Genomic DNA, 21567 nt, shown 5'->3' on the forward strand with positions numbered 1-21567 from the left:
TAGGGGTTGTTACTTGGTGCTCCTATAGCTTGATATAAGTATAAGTGCATAACACTTATTCCTCACCGAGTAGCCAGCCGGTATAACGAGGTATGTATAGGTATATACTCAGTAAGGCTTATCATCTCGCGCGTGTATTTTAATATGCAACTATGCGGCCATTCGTATGCACGCGAGATGTATACGTGTAATTGCACAAGAGCTAGACGACTCGGTTATTGCGGAATACATACGTGTATATGCGTATGATGTAGGGGCCATTGATAATTCATCTTGCGATACTCGTATGGACGAGGCTTATAGGTACGACCGAAGAATTTCGCAGAGCTACAAGAGATACAAGTGCAATCCGACCGTGACAACTCTATAATGAGTCGATTTTATCTGCGCTTGTATTTTTTATACCTTGGAAAAATGCCGATACCATTGTAGCTTCGCAAAGGCCGTATTGGTAAAGGAAACAGCTAACTCGATGATTTTGTCGAACATGCCATTTTATTCGATCGAACGAAATTATCAAGCTGTACAAAATAAAAGTACTTAAAACGTACGTTTAATAGTTACGTGTTTACATATTTTTGTGTCTTTCAATTATCTTTTTTGCTCGTAAATAATAATTAAATTTAATTACATTAAAGTGTACTGCTACCGCCAAGAAAACGAAAAAAAAAAAAAAAAAACGGCCCCAGCTAGCTGCTTCTTCGCTTGTAGGTGTGGTTTTAAATCGGTCATCGGTTTCGATGTCTCGATCTGGCAATACAAAATAATTTTCGTATTTCCCGATCATTCGTGTGTTTCCTAATGCATTTTTTCCCGACTAAAGTGAAAAAATCCTCTTGTAGTACGCGACGACTAGTTCTAGAACCGATACCAATGAATCACGGACACGAACAGGCGCGCGCGCTCTCGCGATGTGGAAATGTGAATCGAGTTTTTTTTTTTTTTTTTTTTTTTTCTCGCGGACCGATGATGGCATTCCTGTTCCGAGAGAAGCGCCGTGGATGGACGCTGCGTGTCGCGTCGCGTTCTGTTGTACGGACTGCCGCGCGACCTTTACTATACACTACTTATACACAAGTGTCGCGTTTCTAATAAAGGTAACGGGCGAGCTTGAGGTTGCTCCGATGCCATTTTTGGAAGCACATGTATTGGCCAATGGAAAATTTCCGCTCTCCCGAGCGTTTTCGGACGTGCTCGTACGATGGGTGACGATTATTTGTAGTTTTGACGAAAATTTTTTAAAAACCAATGCGCCAACGACACGTACACGTGACCAGGTATACCGGAATACTTGGCCATTGAAAATTTTTGTTGAAGTGGAAAGAATAGCCGATTCGCACTTGAGCGGTAGAAACTGATGATTCAAAATTTAAAAAATAAACAACGATTCTCCGAATGAGCTGCTTCTCTAATTTGCATCTAAATTAGCTGTTTTTTCTCTCGAAGCCATGCTACAAATAGTTGTTTTTCCACCGCTAATGTGAACTAGCTGTTCGTATACACAGGAACATTTAGTTTGTGAACTTACTCGCAGTTGTATAAGTAACACTTGTTACATTTGTATACCTATTATTATTACACTTGGAAGATTTGAGGCTGCAATTTCGTATTAATTTGGTTTCCCGATAAGGGATTGTACGAATAAACGAGATAATACACGTAGTAATTTAATGGAAATTCAGTCATTTGGACTCGGTTAAAGTGGATCATTGTCCGAGTACAGTGGGACTATACTGGGACGTACGTTTTCCTTCGGCTAAACTTAGACCGGAGCTGCGCGTGATATATTTTCTAATGGAACTGATAACCCCTGATGGAATGTAATACCTCTCTATTGCGTTATTTCCTTTTCTTTGATGGGCCATTTTATTTATGTCACGCTTTAATGTGTAATTCAGCATCACCTGTCGCTCTACGCTTTGCTTACTCAAGTATAGATAACAGCCTGCGGCTGTGAAATAAATAAGGCATTAATTTTGTGGGTCACGTAATATATGTATAGTCTCTTTTATGAAAAATTCTGATCCCTTGTACATACAATCAACCTCAAATTAATTTTAACCAAACAATAATTTTCAAGCCACGAAATAAAATTGAAATTACAGTCATCCGAACGGCTTTGAGCATAATATTAAACATAAAAGGCCCACTAGAATTATGTCTATTCAGTTTTGTTTTTTTTTATTTTTAAGAGGAGTAACAAAAAAACAAAACCAAATAAAATTTTTTTCATCACAAATACCTAGGACGAGTCAATGGAATCAAACAACGATAAAACAAAACATCCTGTGAGAGAATTTAAATCACGTATACACGGTACAAACACGTATTCGCGCGAATGTCAAAGCTATCAAAAGTAATCGTGTGTTTCGCTAAAACTCCTCGACGAAAATTGCAGCTATAGTTGCTCTCGGGAAGCCTCAAAGCCAGCCGGTAGGCACCGCTTGGAACCCGATCATTAGCCTATGACTCTCGCTTTATAATATAATATATACTATTTAGGTGTAGGTGCACATGGTGCATATGTATATACACGTTATCTGTATGTGGAAGCGTTTACATCATTGCGTAACGTGATGTGTATTCAAGGTGAAAATTCCCCTCTCCTCCGGCCATTTACACGTGTATGCATGTATGTATGAATACATATATGTATATATACCCCTTTTACATAAATCTATATGAGCCGTTTCGTGATGGTCTCTGGAATTTCGTTGTTCGCTTTTTGCCTTGTACAATATTTACACCAACGCCGTTCCGGATTCCGCGTTTGACGAAGCTGCGATTTGGTGATTGCGAGAGACAGAATATTCATTGGATATTAGCGGCTTCCTTTTTTCCCACGAGTTTCATCTCCATCGTGTATAATGACGTCTACACGTCGGAACATTTCAACTAAATCGTTCAATTGATTCGTTCGAGATGGATTTTTTATTTGTCAAACTTACCCATTACTGTCAGTTGGGTATGTGTGTGTGTTTGGATTCAGTTTCGTAACGCATACATAAATTGTATTACCAAAGAGAGACACTAAATACCGATCGTTCGATGTCATTATTTGCAATAATCTTAAGATTTAATTTATCACGAACATGTTCAAAGAAAACATTTACCTAATGTTATCACAACATTTAATTGTCCGTTTGTTGCTGATAAAAGCCTTCTTTACTTACGTGGAAACAAAAATACTAAGCATAATCTACAATTAAACTATTACTTGAGCAAAAAATTTTTCATGACGTAGTTTAATGCTCATCATCGTATTGCAACCTTTATTTCAAAAAAGTTTCGACGGTAACTCAACAAGTATTGTTTTAAATCAGCTTCTGGAAATCTATATATTTTCGGTATCATTCTGCAAGACAATTCTGAGCTAAAAAAGGCTTGTCGCAAGTTACGACGACTCTTTTAATTTCGTAACTTGAAATTTCCCTCGAAATTTCACCAAAATCCACTCCGATTGGAAACGAGAGCATCGATAATATACATCCCAAAGGTGTGCCTCGATAAAATTTTTTCGTCCATTTCCGGGACACCTAACGGAAGGTTTTTCCGATAGCATGTCGCGGCAACTGCACGCGATCACAGTTTTTATCTTCAACTCGTATTTGTTTAAAGACAAAATTCTCGACAATTCGAGGAACACTCCGCGATTTCTCCACTTCCGTTTTCGATGCTTTACTGCTTTTGGAACGTTATACGGTAAACCTCCATCTGCCTAGACACACCATCGGATCGTTTAGCTGCTACTCCTTTCTTCTTTGTGCAAAATGTGGGTCAACTTTTACTTGTTGCAATGAACTCTTTCTCCCCTCCTTTCTTCCTTTCTTTCGACACGTCACACACTTTTATTCAACGCGAGCTACTCTAACTGTATCTCGAAAACAATGAAACAATTTTTTGCTCGTCTAATGAGCAATAATATACATTGCTGAAAGATAAAACTGGAAGGTTGAATTTTTACATCCATTCGTGCGTTCAAATCGATGAAAACAAACAGGTATAAGGGAATGATCGTTGTTTATTGAAACGATCAAACAATGGCTGAAAAATAATACGATAAGCACGTCCGTTTGTTCATTTATGTAAACGTATAGCTCTGCTCCGACTTTTGCCACAAAACCAACTCGTGAATCATCGTCGAGGTTTCGATGGTTTACCGAAACGCTGTATAACATGCGTCAGCTTAACTGTACTTGCTCCGAGATTGCCGTAACGGTATATTATATATCTAAGCACGACTCCATCACTGTTTGTGCTCTCATCAAAATTGTGCCTTGTCACGTGCTACAGTACTTTACTGCTAAGCGTGATTTTTTTTTTTTTTCTTGGTAATTTAAAAAAAAAAAGGGGGGGGGGCTCAATATTTTCTTGGATGGATAAAACAAATTTTACGCTTTCCAGAGAAAAACATAACATCCCTGAATTGTACGATGAAAAAACGTAGCATCGAAAATAATTATGGTCCAAAGTTTTGTTTATAATTTTTGGAATGTAATATTTTGTGTCGAAAGACTTTTAAACGTTGTGGCATCGATTTGTTAAATTTTTAGTGGACTAACACGAACGTAAATTGTTATGTTACCCCCTTCTGCTCTTAAATATCAAAACAGCGATCTACGTAAAAATAATGGTAAAAAAAAATTTATCTCGTGCATCGGAATAACAGTGAATTTTAAAACGGAGGAAGCAACAGCCGGACTTCCAAAGCAAAGCGCCAACGGCGTGTAAATACATAAATCAGCTGACCAGCTGCTGCTGGCAACATTGACCTTTCGCTAATAGGTACAACAGCTTGGCATCGTTGGGAGCTCGGTTTTAATTTTTTTTTTTTTTTTTTTTTTTTTTTTTTTTTTTTTTTTTCAACTCTCGTAATAACTGGTTTTACCTTTCTGTTGAATCGGATATGTCGCAAATGGCTTCACCCCAAGGTTTTTATAATTCCAGAATGTCTTTTTGTTTTTGTTCATCAATGTTTGCTAATTTTCCACAGAATAAGTTTATCATATGTATTAAAAATGTATCTCATCGGTCACCATAATAAACATATTTTTGTTTTGCAATAGCCCCGACGAAACCGTTTCATTCGATGAGGCCACGCACACGCCACGATAAACAAATTCTTGAAAAAAAAAAAAAAAAAAAGGAGTATTGTACATCCAAACTGTTATGTTCGTAATTTGACATTGAAGCGCATGCCTGTTTTTCTTTTTTCAGATTAATCCACACCCGTGCGTCATTGAACAATTAAAAGCTCGTAGTTTAATCGCGACGTCGACTCCGTGTAGCATTGAATCGTTATTTATCGAAACGGCAAAATAAATTGACGTGCCACGAGGAGTATCAGCAACGCGGCGAGGTCCGCGGTTGTACGTAATAAATAACAAAGTACGCGTTTTCAAAACAAAACCCGCGGCAAACGGGATTTCGTAATGCACCCGTGTCATAAACCCAAACAAGATTTTCTTTTTTTTTTTTTTTTTTTTTTTTTTTTTTCTTACCATGTACACACAAGCAGTATGCGTGTTTTCCAAGATGCACGCGTCAAAAAATGAAAAACTTGCCGCGTCTGACGTATACTCGGGCATATATCCATACCGAACACGTGACTCTGCGGTTTTCTCGGGACTATACGCGAAGAAAAATCTCGGTGCTCGGTGATAGGCCCATTTATTTATATACGCAATGATAACGCGACTCGAACGGAAGAGTTATGTGCGTAAATATTGCAGTACACCAGCAGTGGAAAGATAAGCAAGTATACGATGCACCGGCAACAAGCTCAATTATCATGCAGATAAGCAACAGGATACGGCGTGGTGAGTAAAATGTTCCGGAAGGAGGATTGTCGGACGAAAAATGTAGTCAAACTTTTTCCTTTGTCGGAGGCCCGCGTGGTAACAAGTAACCGCACGACAATGTTTTCTCTTGATAGAGGAAGAGGATGCGGTCAACGAGAAAACATCCAGCACTTTCTCTCGATGCGGAACCCCCTGACTTCTGGATGTCGAAACGGCTGCCCATGTAATTATTGTATACACGCGAGCCTTTGATTTGCACAAGGGTAATGTCAACCTTGTGCGCGCAAATGAATTTTTTTAACAAAAAGTTCGAATCAAGATGACTTTAAGTTCAACTTCACCCGGTCGGTTTTTTTTTCAAGCGATGAAAATCACCGTTGATCGGAATTGGTCTTAAGAACCGCCCACCACAACCCCATATGTTACTCAATGAAAGTTTTTCACCAGCCGTATAACGAACTTGGGTGTAATTAAGGTCGTTCCACGTCCAGCCGATTTCTACTGCTGCAGCCGAGTATCGAGATTCTTCGATAATTTCCATCTCGGAACGGCTATCTCGTTTTCGCGGGGCCCCAGCCTGGAGAGATAACACGCTTTGGGCCCGTCTCGCGCCACGTACACGAATGCATGTGTGTGTGTGTGTACGTGTACCCTTCCCGTGCCGTTATTTAGTCGAGCTGAGACGCCAGTCAGTTCGTGGGCCTGTTTCGCTTTCTATAAAATTTCACGCCAAGCATATATATATAATATACACTCGCCCAAGTGTATCCGCTGCTGTTCTATCGGAGAAAGTTCCATCCTGTTGATCTATACTCATAGATACAGCATATAGTTGTGGCTCATTTCGACGTTTGGTGGTTTTCTCGGTATTCCCAATCAGCGGAGATGATGTATTGTGTGCTTGGTACCTATGAGGTGTTTTGTATATTCCGGATGCTCGTTTGCCGCGAAAGATACCTTCAATTTCGAACGGAGAACTCTTTTGCTTCCGAGCGGTTATCGTTTTCTAATCGCGAGTTTTCATCCCGTAATGATATACGACATGGGTATAGGAAACGCGCGTCCGTCAATCATTTTTTTCTTTTTTTTCCCCCCCTCCCCCCAACAACTTTTGTGTATCAATAGCTTGTTCTTTTTCTCATTTAATAATATTGTGTATTTTTTTTTGTTGTTGTTGTTGTTTTTACTCTTTATGATGGAAATTTGGATGGATGATGTCTTGATCGTTCAAGAGAACAAGGTGCTTTTTGTACCAATAAATCATGAGGAAAGTCTTTGTTAAATAATAACGAAGTATACTGAAACAACTCTATGAAAGAAAATGTATGGGCTTGGATTGATTACTTATGCAAAATGACTCGAAAATTCCACGTAATGTTTTCTTATAAATTTTTTAAATCACATTAAAATGAGCCCCAACGTTTTTTGAATGTATAAAACAAAATGGCGAAACGAACAGTTTTTCATAAATTATTACGTGACCTGTGCGACCTTTATCGAGTCGTTGAAATATTTTTGAGATTTAAAATGCTTTAGGGACCCTTCACGTATTATAAAGCTACAATGTATACGCTCTGTTGACCTCATCAAAATATCAATTAAATTTACCAGAAAAAAAAAAAATGTCTTTCCATTTGCAATGAATTAAAAATCGAAAGAAAATAGTTTGAATCCACGAAATTGGTGAAAATTCGACGCGAACCGAGATCAAGTCAGTCTTGTCAATCGAATAATTGTTGTCCGCAAGAATTTATCATCCGTATAAACGCGCCCATCACACGTAAATGAGCGATACGGAGTGCTTCAGTGGCGCAACAGATCAGTGAACGACTCGTACGATCACATTGCGACAGAATAACGGGGCGATGTGGGTTTTTGCGCGAACGCATCGGTCGGCCAATGCGACGAGCGGCATCTGGAAATTGAGCGCCGTTTTTTTTTTTTTTTTTTTTTTTTTTTTTTCCCAACTCGGATAAGCGCCGCTAACCCCACGAGAATTCCGGCGCCAGTCCGACGCTTCCTCGCCTCCCTTTCTCTCATATTTTCTTTGTTGTTGTTGTTTTATTTTCCCTTTTTCGTTATCGCGCGCCGATAATGGTGGACGCGCATTGGTCCGGCCGTATACGATGGGGAAAATTTTTCGCCTCCAGTATCAGCGCTGTCGGTGTATCCGCGTCGTGTTTCAGTGTGGCGCTTGTTCAATGTTTAATTTTATTGACTGGAGAGTCTGGTGATTTTTTTCTCGAGGGAATCGCTTTTTATAAATCATCGAGCAGAGAATCTTTGACAATTATGCACGGATGCAATGACTCTGGTATTTTTTTTTTTTTTTTTTTTTTTTTTTACCAAAGCACGTTATTTTATTTTATTTTTTTTTTAAATAAAAAAAACTTTTACTTATTACGGATGATTATTGTACTGTAATGTACGGAAAAGTGTAAAAAAATGTTACATTAAAGATTTTACGAACAAGTGTCGTTGCAACATCAGTTTAAAATTTTCAAAAGTGCATTATTTTTCGAGCTAGACTTTTTTTTTTCTTTTATAACGATAGTAATATTATTTTTCTTTGCTTTGATCATCACAATGTAAGAGTAACATAAGTCGATTGGAACAATAGATCTCATAATCAACGGAGATTTGGTTTATGGAAAAATCCAACTGATTGCGTAATTTAATTACTTGCTGTCGTCGTCGTCGTCGTCGCCGCCGCCGTCGGTTGTAATCATCATGCATACACTCAATTATTTCGACGATGATTGAGAAAATTTTCTAGCGTCGGAAATTTTCCTCGCGATAAACAGATAAAGCTTCATAGAAGATAATTAGCCGAATCATTATGTGCAAAAGCACAAAGTTTATCGTACGCCGTTAAATTAATTGTTAGCATTGTTTGTTGGATTTTCATGCCCGTAAATGGGAAATGTGTAATTATTAAACTTTAATTGTGGTACCGTAATCTAATGGTTTGTTAACTAATCTTTCAATACGACGAAAGAGATGGTACACGTGCATCGAATTGCAACCATAAAATTTAATTTAGTTGAAGGTGCGCTGATTTGATATTTATGAAAAACATCTCCGCGTTTAGCTCTTGTGCCTGTGGTCATTCGTCAACGGATGTAAATAACTTTGAAACATTTGCAAGAAGAGAAGTATACTGAAAGAAAAACTTTAAAGTCAAAGAGAATAAAAGCAAAACATTTGTTACCTCGTCTACGTTTCTATATAGGTCCTTCGATACTGAAAACGCGGTTTTTTTCGAATGATTTGCTGGGAGTCAAGAACCACCAAAGTAACCAGAACTCAAAACTGTTGACAGGTCTTGTCGTTGTTGGTACATTCGAATTCGCCACAACGAGGCATTCCCCCCTTTTTCGTGCGCTAAAAGTCACGACGTTGTTCGCAAATAAATCGTACGAGTAACCGTACAAATTTCCCAAGTCGACCTTGAGTTATTCATGCAAATGCATTTTTCCATTTCAAAAAATCTTTTCCTAACAAATCGATGCTGATAAAAAAAAAATTTGCCACTCAATTTAGTTTCCCTGTTACGATATTTTGTCAACAAATAACTGGAAAATAACATCAGGACATTTGTGAAGTAAATTAGCGAGTAAAATCAGCCAAGAGCATGTAGTTCTTGAAAAACTTTTTTATTCCTATACCTTGGGCGTTTTTAAGAGGATGGTGTGCCCTCGGTAGGAAAAATAAGATTCGCCACATAAGCACCATCGCTCCGGAGTTATTTTGCGGGCCGAGGGACCAGCGAAGCAGGACTTATCCGACGAAAACTATTATTTTTATGCCACATTGTGCCGTACACTACTAGAATCGATTGTTCTCCGTCCTTTCTCTCCCTTTATTTCTTCGAGTGCATTGAATTATCCTTGACACGCGGGGGTGATGGAAATATATACCGATTTACCGCTACACCGCACGCGAGTCGCCGATTTTCGCGTCTGCCGTTTTAATGACTGTATTTTTACTATTGATGTCTATTGCGTCTAAACAAGAGTTACTCGCCGCACTAGACTGCAAACGATCGCGTTGGTCAAACTCACAGAAGGTGATGGTCCACGGTTATAATACGCGTACGTTTTGCACAAGCTTGGGCCCAAAAATCGGCAATGTAACCGAAAGATCGGCACCGGCACCAAACACGCCGCGATGGCTTTTCCTTAAAAAATTTTCCGCTTCGTCGGAGAAGCAAGTAATTACATGCAGTCTTCGAGCGCGAAACTTCATTCTCTCGCGTCGGTATTCCGAGAAGCGCTTTGAATAATTTGACGCGCGCTACCGATTTCTCGCTTCTATTTCACTCCCACGGCTTGTCTCCTTTTTTTTCCCTCCACATCGGGCCATCTGCAACGGTGAAAGGTTTTTATATTATAGCCTGTTTAGAAAACACTGACCGACCACGCCGGTATCACTGTTTATTCACCGAGTGCATGTATACGTATAATATGTATTTATCGAAATTTAAGCCTTCGACGTTGCAATGTTGACGAGACGATCGGTACGTAAACATCCAAGACTCGACGCTCCACGCCTACCAAAAGAACTCGATCGCGTTGACGTACCGATCGTTATCTCCCCTCTGTCAAACATTGTATACACATGTAGAAAGATCGGTAACGTGACACACTCAAAACTCCGATAAATCGGTATGTTACGTATACGTGACATCGTCAGAGTCGCGTTTTCCTTGCTAAAGAACGTGCACAGTAGAGATGACGCGCAAAATAGAAACGCCCGTTCGTTTTGGTTTGGCGATCGAAATAGCGCAGCCGCTCTGTATTCGCCCAAACGCTCCTTCATACGTACATATACATATATACATACACACCTGCCTCGTATATATACCGTACCATCTACAACATGTATACGTTTATGTACGGCTCTTGGCTGGCGATCCGCTTGCGTACACTGTATAGATCCACGAGCTAACTTTCTACCTACCTGATGCATTAAACGGTGTGCCAGTAAGTCGGCAGCAAAAATGTACGTGTATTTGAAAGTACTCGTATACAGAGCCAGGTCGAGAGAGAGAGAGAGAGAGCCCCGCGTACACAATGTATTTTTGTGCGCACGAGAGACGGGAGATTTTGAAGAAAGAAAAAATGATTGGATACCCAGAGTTATACATACGGAGATATCCGGACTTACCGATCTCTGACGCCAAGAGCTCGATGTGGGGGCCGATGGTCCCTGTCGATGGTGCACATACACTGCGACCCTTGGCTCTCCTGTCTCTCACCAGAGCACCCGATGATATGTGGATACACGCACGCACACACACACAGATAAACTCGCGCCCCGAGTGTATATATATTTATATATATGTATGTGGGATAAAATGCGTCCTCCGCGTACACTAGGTGAGTGTAAAATAGCTCTCGGGATAGAAAGTCCGGGTACCCAAGTCCGCGTCTCTTTCTGCCAGGCGTTGTGTATATATATATCGGGATGAGAGAGAGAGAGAGAGAGAGTAGAGATCGGTGTGTATATCGAGAGAGTCACACCGGTTTATGGATTTCGTTGGTTGCTTTTACAACAGCGGAGGCGCAAGTGCATATAAGTATACGTACGAGGTGTGTCCGAGCACTTTGGCGTCCAAGAGAAAATCCGAGAGAAAATCAAATACTCGGGGACACAGGCTGGCACTCTATAAGGAGCTTATATGTTGCGTGTGTATACAGGTATACGTGTCTGTGTGTGTCTGTGTGTGTGTGTGTGTGTGTGCAGCTGTGCACTCTCACCTATGTATGTATGTATGTATATAATATGCACTCGACTGCGCTTTTCTCTTTTCGTATTGCCCTCTGTTCTCTTAATTTTTTTTTTCTTTTTTTTTCGATTTTCCCGGTTGTACTTGTGTACGCCGTTGGGGCCGAAGGACGAGAAATTCGCACGATATCTGACGGGGGGCACTAGAGCCGATTTTCCGCCGCCGTCTGGCCCCGATCGGTTGCTCCCCCTTTTTTTTTTTTTTTTTTTTTTTTTTTCGTCCGGTCGGGACGCGATATCGAGATAAGTACACTTCAAGCCCCGATGCCCGACCGCAAAAGCGCCTCTTTTTTTTAGTTTTCAAGTCCCAGAGCGCGGATGTACACGCACGATCGCGACACACGGTGGGTGGTACACTGTATACGGGTGCCGCTCCGCGTCTCGACTGCTCGGCGATCGCTTCCTCGGGCCGCCTTTGGCTCGCCGTCGAGAGTCTCTCTCTTTTTGTGCGCGTGTGGGTGTATTACCATCGGTGTGCGCTCGGTTCGGATCGGCTTCGTCCGAGAATCGCGCGCACGGGCTTATACTACAGGGACCTGCACTGTCGAGCCGCGAGGGGGGCCCCCGGATGCTCCGCAACGCGGCATCCGCGCTATATATGCATAATTTGCGAAAAAATCTTTTTCTTTTCTTCGAGCTCTTTTCAAGCAAAATCCGAGGTAATATCGGGCGATCGGGTTCCTTTGCCGTTACAGCAGGGGTCTTTATATGCGTCCTGATCTTTCGATACTATTGGGTACGAAAAGCTGCTCTACGTTTAAAACCCGAGACATATAAAATGTCGGTGTCGAACAAACGTCAACTTCGGATGATCCCTCATTACATACAACACTTTAATTACGATACACCTCCCTTCATCATTATTCACAGCCTTTTACAATTAAAAAGGATTTTTTTACTTTTTGTGCGTGAAATTTCGTCTATTTTAAGGGATTTTAAGAAAAGAACAATGCAACGTGTATGGTATATATTATACCAAGACGAGACAATAAATAAATTAAAAAATGGTAGAAACAAAAATTCAATTATTATCAGGTGGGGGTACTAGTGCATATACCTTTATATACTGCATTGAAATTCGAAAAGCCCATTAATTGTATGTACTTATTACATATTTCATAAAAAATGTTTACGGGTATGTGGGAGAGTGAGTTGACTCTTTGAGTAAAATCTAGGCTTAAATAAAACGGAAAATTTTTCGTTAATCGGCGGTCAATTTTACAACCAAAGAATTGAAGCAAAGCCTGTACACGAGGTAAATGAAAAACAGGAAAAAGCAAGTTCTGTTATTATATTATTATCTGTTAGACAACAACCACATTGTCATTTTGCCTGCGTAGTGGATGTGAATTCACAGCTTACATGTATATAAAGTTATCAAGTATACCCTTACTTTTCTTTCACTTCCTTACTAATTCATTGTTACTCTTTGTTTATTGTGCGCCGCACACCCATTATTCTCGTTTCGTCTCGTGACGCTTCCAGTTAGTCATTAGCAGCCTGCAATCGCTCGTCTCACTATACCATTGTCTCTGGCATATAGGTATAAACGATGCAAGCCGTAACAATAATTTTTCATTTTTCTGCAAAAAACACGTTCGCTGTTGTTTTGCGACGAGAAGGAGGACATACCTAAAATTTACGACTAATATCACCGACTATTTTCAAGTTGTAGCTTTACTTTTTCTTCTTTTTTTTTATTTTTTTATTTAAAAACAATACAATGCAGTCACTGTTGAACCTTTGAACAAAAAAATTAAATAAGTTAAAATGGATGATGTGGGTGAGCTCTTTCTCCTCTGTAACAATTTCACATGTGACGCTCTCACTTGCATTGCTCTCTATTAACTGCTTGCCTCTCATATCACGGCGGCCAATTGACATACATTTAATAATATATCCTTTGACGTGTGTGCACGTACACATACGCACCACTTTCACTGCAGGCGGTGATGTGACCCGAGACTGCTATACTTAATCGAGCAAATTAATCTTTTTTGCTATGCATACATAGATCTTTAAGTGCAATAGTTGTACGCAAAAGCTGCTAAAGTAAAATTACATTTTTTAATGATTTTCTGCTTGTGCAGAGTTTAAATTAATTACACGAATTTACTGCACGTATGCTTTTAGCTACAAGCACTAGAACTAGACTGCAGTTACTTTATTTTATCTCAAAATTTTAACGAAAATCTGTGAATGCTAAGAAAATTAAAGTTGATTTTGAAGTAAAACTGAATTATTTCTGATTGAACAAAGATACATAAAAGACCAGAATTTTAAAAAATTGGTTGTATACGGATACCCTTATACTTACGTTAGTTATCAAAAAATGAATAGTTTGAGGGGTTTTCCTGATTAATTTTATATCCACTTTAATGGTTCGAGTTTCAGTAATCTACGGTTAACTTTTTTATTTGTCTATTATGCAAATTTCAGGTTTCCTAGCTTTATCGTTATTCAAATATTTTGTTTTATCACCAAGTCATTTTAATACGATGATTAACGGAAAAACTGGTTTTTTTAATGCCAGTTCAGGTTAAACATTTTTTTTTTTTTTTTTTTTTTTTTTTTAGTGAATCATAGTAAAATGTACAATGTTATCAGCAATATTGAAGACAAAAGCAACAACAGGGTACAAATGAATTTAGTATCTCTACTCACTTTTTTAAAATTATTTGTGTTTATTTAATTTTGTTTCAAAAAATTGCACTATAAAATTAAAGCGGCACATTAATTTTTTTTTTTTTTTTTTTTTTTTAATTTTCGCTATAAATTTTGATACTTAATTATGAAATAACCTGAAAGCCTAACCTGAGCTAAATATAACGTGTTTGTGAAAGTAGTGTAACGATTTTGATCAAAGAATTGTATACCTATACACTATTAGATTGTTTGGGAATGATAATTTGTACATTTCTCGTGGTCGCGATAATAATACGTATCTGGTGCCCACAAGGAGATTTTCTTTTGCGTCCTTGACTGAAATCGAGGCTATACTATTGTGCTGGTTGTTGCTAACAATTTTTCCGTCGAAACAATGCTTCGTCGATCGAGAGAGGTCGACAAATTAATTTTATTATTTAAATGATGGAGCACGTGCGAAGTAATTGATTACAAATGTGTATCTTTTTATTTTCAATTTCATTTTACAATTATCCTTTTAAGTATGTTAAATACGTACACAATTATATTAATTATTATGGAATATCATATTATATTTTTTTAATCATAAGAAAATTTTTTTTATCGTATTTATTGGGTTTGAAGAAACAAAAAGACTTACTAACCAAAGGTAAATTGTAAGCGGGTTGGATCGATAAAAGGAATTAAAATTTAATTTATCACAAATGATAAGTAGTACAGAATTTTTTCGAGTCGAAATACATTGAATCCGTGACAGCATGTGTGTACACACATCTAGTACAACAGCAAAATACTGCCTTATGTAAATATTTGCTGAAACACATAGGCAAGATATGTCGTTGTTCTCTTCGGAGACGATAAATCTGGAAATAAAAATATTGAATTATAGTGAATGTATGTTCTTGAAAATGACAATAAATGGTAGCATTTAGCATTTGTGAAATTTTTAGCAACGGCATCAAGTTTTCAACCCACAATTACAAAAATCGATCAACTATTAACTTTACTGACGCTGTAGGGAAACATAGACTTTTCACTAAAATGGACAAAAAATTCGTTCTCGTGAATGGAAGATTATTTTATTTTACTTTTAATTGTAACCAACTTAAAATTTTCGTGAATACTGAGCAAAAACGGTTTTTGCTGGTAAAACTTTGTGCAGCTGTACTAAGTGTTTCGGTCAACTACTTATATATTTCAATAGCTTTGGATATATGATAAATGGAAACAGTTGGAAAAAAGTAAACGAAAGATTTTTTAAAATAGCTATTTACCCGAGATTATATAGAAAACACTTCCAAAAGTTTGACAGAAACAACAACGAAAAAGGTGTAGAAAATACGTAAGTACACAAAAAATTTGCCTGAAAAAATAAAAATTGAGATGTTGTACGTGGTAGAGAGAAAATAATTAAATTAGAAGAGAGGTTAGAGAAAAGGGATTGAAAATACAAAAAAGAACAAGTGGTTAAAATCTATTAGTCAATTAAAATTTTTTTTAATTCTCGCTAGTAAAGTTTGTTAATAAATATTGTATCTGTGCTCGCGCGTGCGACTGTAGACATAGTATAAACCTGCGTAATTTGAAAACTATTGATTGCTTTCCATTTACTGTCAGCTTAGGCAAATACTTGACGCCTGAGGTACACCTATACATCCAAACAGCTGTTACTTGAAAGCTCAAGTATTGAAATTAATTTTCAATTTTTTAAAATATTCTATCTCATAAGTATTCATTGTTGTTACTATCGCAGCATAAAATATGTAATTTTTTATATCTCACCTTCACAAAATCTCCATTCGATCTAAAGTCTAACTTTTGATGAAATTTATTCATACAGTTAACGACTTTACTGTCCAAAATCTAAATCTTAAAATACGAATATAAAACTAATACGCCAAACTTTATAATATTTAGCTACTTTGGATTTCGTTGTGATGATTTTGTGGGTGAAATGTAACAGCGTTTGGATACTCTCGGAAAGTAATAAAACATACAAAAATTCCCTCTGTTAATAAGTACAGTATGTACAAAATTTCCGATCGAGTTTCCAGTATTTTCTTAACAGATAAAATTAAACTTTTGGATGCCAGCTAAATTCATCCGTGAATGATAATCTTTTGCTAACAATATTTTGCCTACAAACACGTGTAAATTGTAAAGACATAACATTTCATTTTAATTTATTAAGATCTGAGGAGTGTGACATTTATTCAATATCATGTACATAGCACATGTAAAGTGTTTCATCGACATAAATTTTTTTTTTTTTAATTTGTGGTAATGGATCAATTTACATTAAATTAAATTGATTAAAGTCACGTTTTAAAAATGTGTGTTATGTTACATGTATCATTGACCCTATACTGTTCAAGTAACCGTACACCTTGAAGTCTATTTGATTAGCACGTACAAACGAGAAATAGTGTGAAATCTGTTGAGTATGGAAAATACTTGCGAAACTGAGTGTTAAGACTATACAATAAAAAAAAAAAAAACCTACCACTTGCGGTAAATGGTTGTGTGGGTACACAATTTTGTCCAATTGTAATTTTTTTGTAAAAATAAATGATTTGCCTTTTTTTAAACGTATAAAATGATAATAATAATATTATTCAATTGAAACTAGATTTCGCTAGTCTATAAATTTTGAAATGTAAATTTCACATCAATAGACGTTTCTAACTGTTTCTATTAAAAGAAAGATAAGAACTTGTCGAGTCAAACCTACGGATTTTTATCGTGCTCGCAACGATATAAAAAGCTTGGAAGCTAAACCTATAACTACATGTACTGAACAGTCTAGTGGTGCTAACACTTTACTAAAAAGCTATAATTGACACTTTTTCGGCAGTCATAAAGACTAAATAATTGAAACGCACAAGTCCGCAGTAAAGTCCAAAAAATGAAATACATTGATATATCTCTATGTATTTCTATATTTGTGTACCTAGTATTATTTGGAAAAGGTAAGTATTTGATAGCCACAACGCGAAGAATGGCGCAGCATAAACTTTCAATCCCAATTTATCGGAGATACGTGCCCACTACATGCAATGCTACAATATTATTAAAAAAAAATTATATACTGTTAAAATGAAGGCAATAAACTATTACGTGAAGCTTTGGATTCATAGCCAGAGTCCTGAAAAATACTTCTTACATATGCTGTGCCATCCTTGTGTGTATTTTTATTTTTTTCTAGTCCTCTATCCTGTCACGAAACAGTGACACTTATGTAACGTGCTTACAAAGGCAATGGGGTTTAAAAAATTTTTTTTTCAGTCGAAGCCTTACAGAGTGAAAACATCATTGGTGGTTTTTATGGAGACATTCAAAACTTTCCTTACCAAGTGACCTTGTACAGCAGTCTAGGTCAATGTGCCGGTGGCATAATAAGCGATCAATTCATCATATCGGCAGCTCATTGTGTGGTCGATAAAAATAATCTGAAAGTGTCTTCAGTGACAGTTTACGGTGGAGTCACAGATTTGGATGAAGATGAGGATTCAGAATTTTATGTTGAATACCACGTCCAGGAATATTATTACCCAAAAAAATATATTAGGGATACAAGCGATTCTTTCAAGGCCGATATTGCTGTTCTAAAGGTGTTGTCTTCATTTTTTTATCAAGCATAAAAATATTTATCGTTCAAGTTTAATTAGAATCATGTTTTCTAGATTTACGAAACGTTTGACTTTTTAAACAATCCTCATACGCAAATCCTTGAGTTGCCATCAAATGAGCATAGATTAAAAAATTATATTGGAAAAATAGCTGTACTAGCATCTTTTGGAGTTCAAAAACTTATCGGCAAACCTTACCTTGATCACGAAAATGAATTACAAATCAATGGAAGTGCATTGCGAAGGTTGCATTACAGCAATGCCAAAATTTTAAGTAAAAGATTGTGCGAATTTTATGAAGGTTATGTAAGTCACGATAAATTTTGTGCACAAATTCAACAAAATGAGACAGAACCTGGACATTCACCTTTCGGAACATGTTATGTACGTACCGCATGTTGTTTACACATATTGTTAAATCAACATAATTACTGTTGAATCATGATTTTTCTTTATTTTTTTGTTTATTGTGTTAAAATTTTGTAGGGTGACAGTGGAAGTCCCCTCGTCTATAATAACACAATCATAGGAGTTTTGTCCGTGGGCCCAATGGACTGCGACGAGTCATTGGATACTTCAATTTATGTTGATGTAATGCATCATACAAAATTTATTGAAAATGCGCTCAACAGTAATTGCGATAGCAATTTCATGTATTGCAAAATCAGGGCATAATCGCAAGACAGGAAATGTGGTCCAAGTTAATTATAGGTAATACATGTTTTATATTGCATGTTGAACAAAAAAATTTTTTTTGATCGACACGAACAAGTCGCATTAGTAGTTACTAGCTTGAAGTCGATTTACTAGCTTAAATTTAATACTAATCTTACATTTTACATTGCGATCATTCCGTTTTAAAACAAAGCGGTTAATTACAATAAAATAATCAACTTTTTTTACCGTTCATATTATCTTTAAATTGTTTTTTGTATCCAATAAATTATCAAACATATGTTTAAAAATTATTAAAAATAAAATTATTTTACCATAGTTTATAAATCTTGTAGTTCAGTAGTAATCTTATTTAATACAACTTATTCCTAATTTACTTTGATATGAGAGCTTGATGGTCTAAATGGCAAAAAAATGTGATGGTAGCAAGTTATAATAAAATTATTGATAAAAATGAACGTTTGGTTATCATTTTAAGAGTTACCTATCATCTAAAGTTTTTAATGCAAAAAACTTTACTTGAAGAAGAATTTTCAAAATTTGCACCAAAATAGCAAGTAAAACATGAGAGCTGCTGAAACTTGTACAAAAAAAGAGAGAGACTCGTTCAATTGACATCGATTCATGCGTGCAACAGTGACTATAACGATCTTGTTTTCGCCCATGCGTTCGTAGTACTCGAGATTTTGCGGAACAAAAAACTGCTGGAATATGGAAATAGCCACGATGGATCGTTTAGCATGTGTTCTCACCCTTATTTGCATTAAAAAAACCGATTGGTTAGCTGAGACCAATCGGATAACAAATATCTATACAACATAGGCTTCATTTAAAATACGATATCAATATCAGTCGAATAAATTTATACAACTCAAATAGAGAGGAACTTTTTTTGATATCTCGTAAAATTTTTAATGATTATGTATAGTATTCATTGCAAATAAGACATTCAACATATTAATATTATAAAAATTGGTGTTTTCAAATAAATGAATTTGCAAGATGCCATTAAAACATTTTTTAATACTATTCACACAATAAAGATTAAGTATAACATTAGTGCCACTTTATTTACATTTCATACCATTTACTTAAATAACAATGATGTTACGAAAAATAAAAAATAAAAAATAAACAAAGAAAAACATTAAATAGATAAGATGGATTTTTGTTATACATGTCTCTTACATTACTTGTAATGTGACAGAATGAATTCAATTTGGCAACAACAAAAAGTGGCGAATTATCTATTCGTCCATACGTATCTTGACGTTAGTATGAATATAAAAGAATTTGAAAAGTCCAACGTATATCATTGGATAAGTACACGAAAGGGCTATCTCTTTGGAAAAGGCAAAAAATACCATTTTTAAGTATGAAAAGAAAAAAAATGGCCATTTCTTCAAACTTTATAATCAACGTTCTTTTTTGGAGCTCCTCACAAAAGTCGAAAAAGTAAAAGTCATAAAAATATATCTTTTCCTCATTTATGATTTTTATCCATCTCATGATTTTTCGGTGACGAAAATACATGCATTATATGAACATAGGGTTGAGACAATTCATGTAAATTTATCTCGTATCAATCATCTTATCAAGGCTCGCATAATTAATTCTGACAAGCTTAAGGTAACGAACTCGTTCAATTTTTCCATAATAATTATGTACATAATTATTAGTTGAAGCAATAATATAAAGAGGAATATCAAAGATAAGTTTCTTGTCATGCTATAAACAGTCAAGTGGTACAGTAGTTGGTTCATAATTATTTTTCATTGACTATTGTCAAAATACTTAAAAGTACGTAGTTTGGAAATATACAGAACAGCTCGAAATGAATTTTACCAAAGCATTACTGTGCATTACAAGTTATTTACTTTTATTGTTGTTTAAAAAAGGTAAGAATTCATTAGTTGTTGGTACATAACTTACATTTATGTACTGAAATAACGTATTTTTACAGAATTTTTAGTAAAAGCTTTAAAAAGTGAGAACATAATCGGTGGTTACGATGGAGATGTCAAGAATTTTCCCTACCAAGTTACCATATCAAGCGATCGAGGTATATGTGGTGGTGGTATAATAAGCGATAAATTTATCATATCGGCAGCTCATTGTGTTATCGACAAGGAGACCCTTGAAGTCTCTAAAGTAACAATTATTGGTGGAATCACTGATATGGACAAAGATAAGGATTCAGAATTTCACGTTAAATGCCATGTCAAGGAATTTTATTTTTTACAAAAATATTTTCTTAACGGTCGTTTGCCTTATGTAGCCGATATTGTCGTACTGAAGGTAAATAAAACAAATTTCCTTCCTGATATATTATGTAAAACTACGTGTAGTATATTTTTATTGATTTACAGCAGCAAATTGTACTTGAAAATATGAATGATGGCTCAAGTAACAAATAATTTGATAAAAATACAATATAAAAAATGAATTAATTAAAAAAAATCATACTTTCCAGATAAGTGAAGCTTTTGATTTTTCAAAGAATCCCAACACCCAAAAACTAAAATTGTCATCAAATGGGGACAACTTGGAAGATTACATTGAAAAAACAGCGGTGCTGGCGTCTTTTGGGATTCATAATCTGTCTCATAGACCTTATTTTGACAGCGAAAACCAATTAAATCACGGCGGAAGTCCATCGCGGACTTTGCACTATAGCAAGGCAAAAGTATTAAGCCAGAAATTATGCAAATTCTATTCATCAAAAATCAAGGAAGATCAATTTTGTGCACGACTATTTACAACCGGTACAGATTCTAAGGGTTTTCCAGATGGTACATGCTATGTACGTATTTCACGTAATAACGTATTGTCATGATTTAAAAAAAATTTAATTAAGTACATATGAATTAGTAAATTTTCACATAATTATCATAGGGTGACAGTGGAAGTCCTCTGGTTTATGACAACACAATCATTGGAGTACTTTCTGTTGGTTCAACGTACTGCGATGAGACATTACACGCTTCGGTTTATATTAATGTGATGCATTACAAAGACTTTATTGA

At 36.3% G+C, this 21567-nt stretch overlaps 1 protein-coding gene across 1 annotated transcript in view; it reads right to left on the reverse strand.

Annotated features, from left to right (window-relative positions):
* LOC106643598 (PTB domain-containing adapter protein ced-6) overlaps window positions 1-11991 on the reverse strand; it is a 31404-nt gene extending 19413 nt beyond the window's left edge. Inside the window, exon 1 of the mRNA XM_014358791.2 lies at window positions 10971-11991. The gene's annotated coding sequence lies outside the window, so the exon portion shown is untranslated. The remainder of the gene's footprint in view (window positions 1-10970) is intronic.
* Between the last annotated feature and the right edge of the window lie 9576 nt (window positions 11992-21567).

Source organism: Copidosoma floridanum, unplaced genomic scaffold, assembly GCF_036245765.1.
Source record: "Copidosoma floridanum isolate Cflo_tuat_1 unplaced genomic scaffold, Cflo_Japanese_pri ptg000009l, whole genome shotgun sequence".
NCBI classification, from domain to species: Eukaryota; Metazoa; Arthropoda; class Insecta; order Hymenoptera; family Encyrtidae; genus Copidosoma; species Copidosoma floridanum.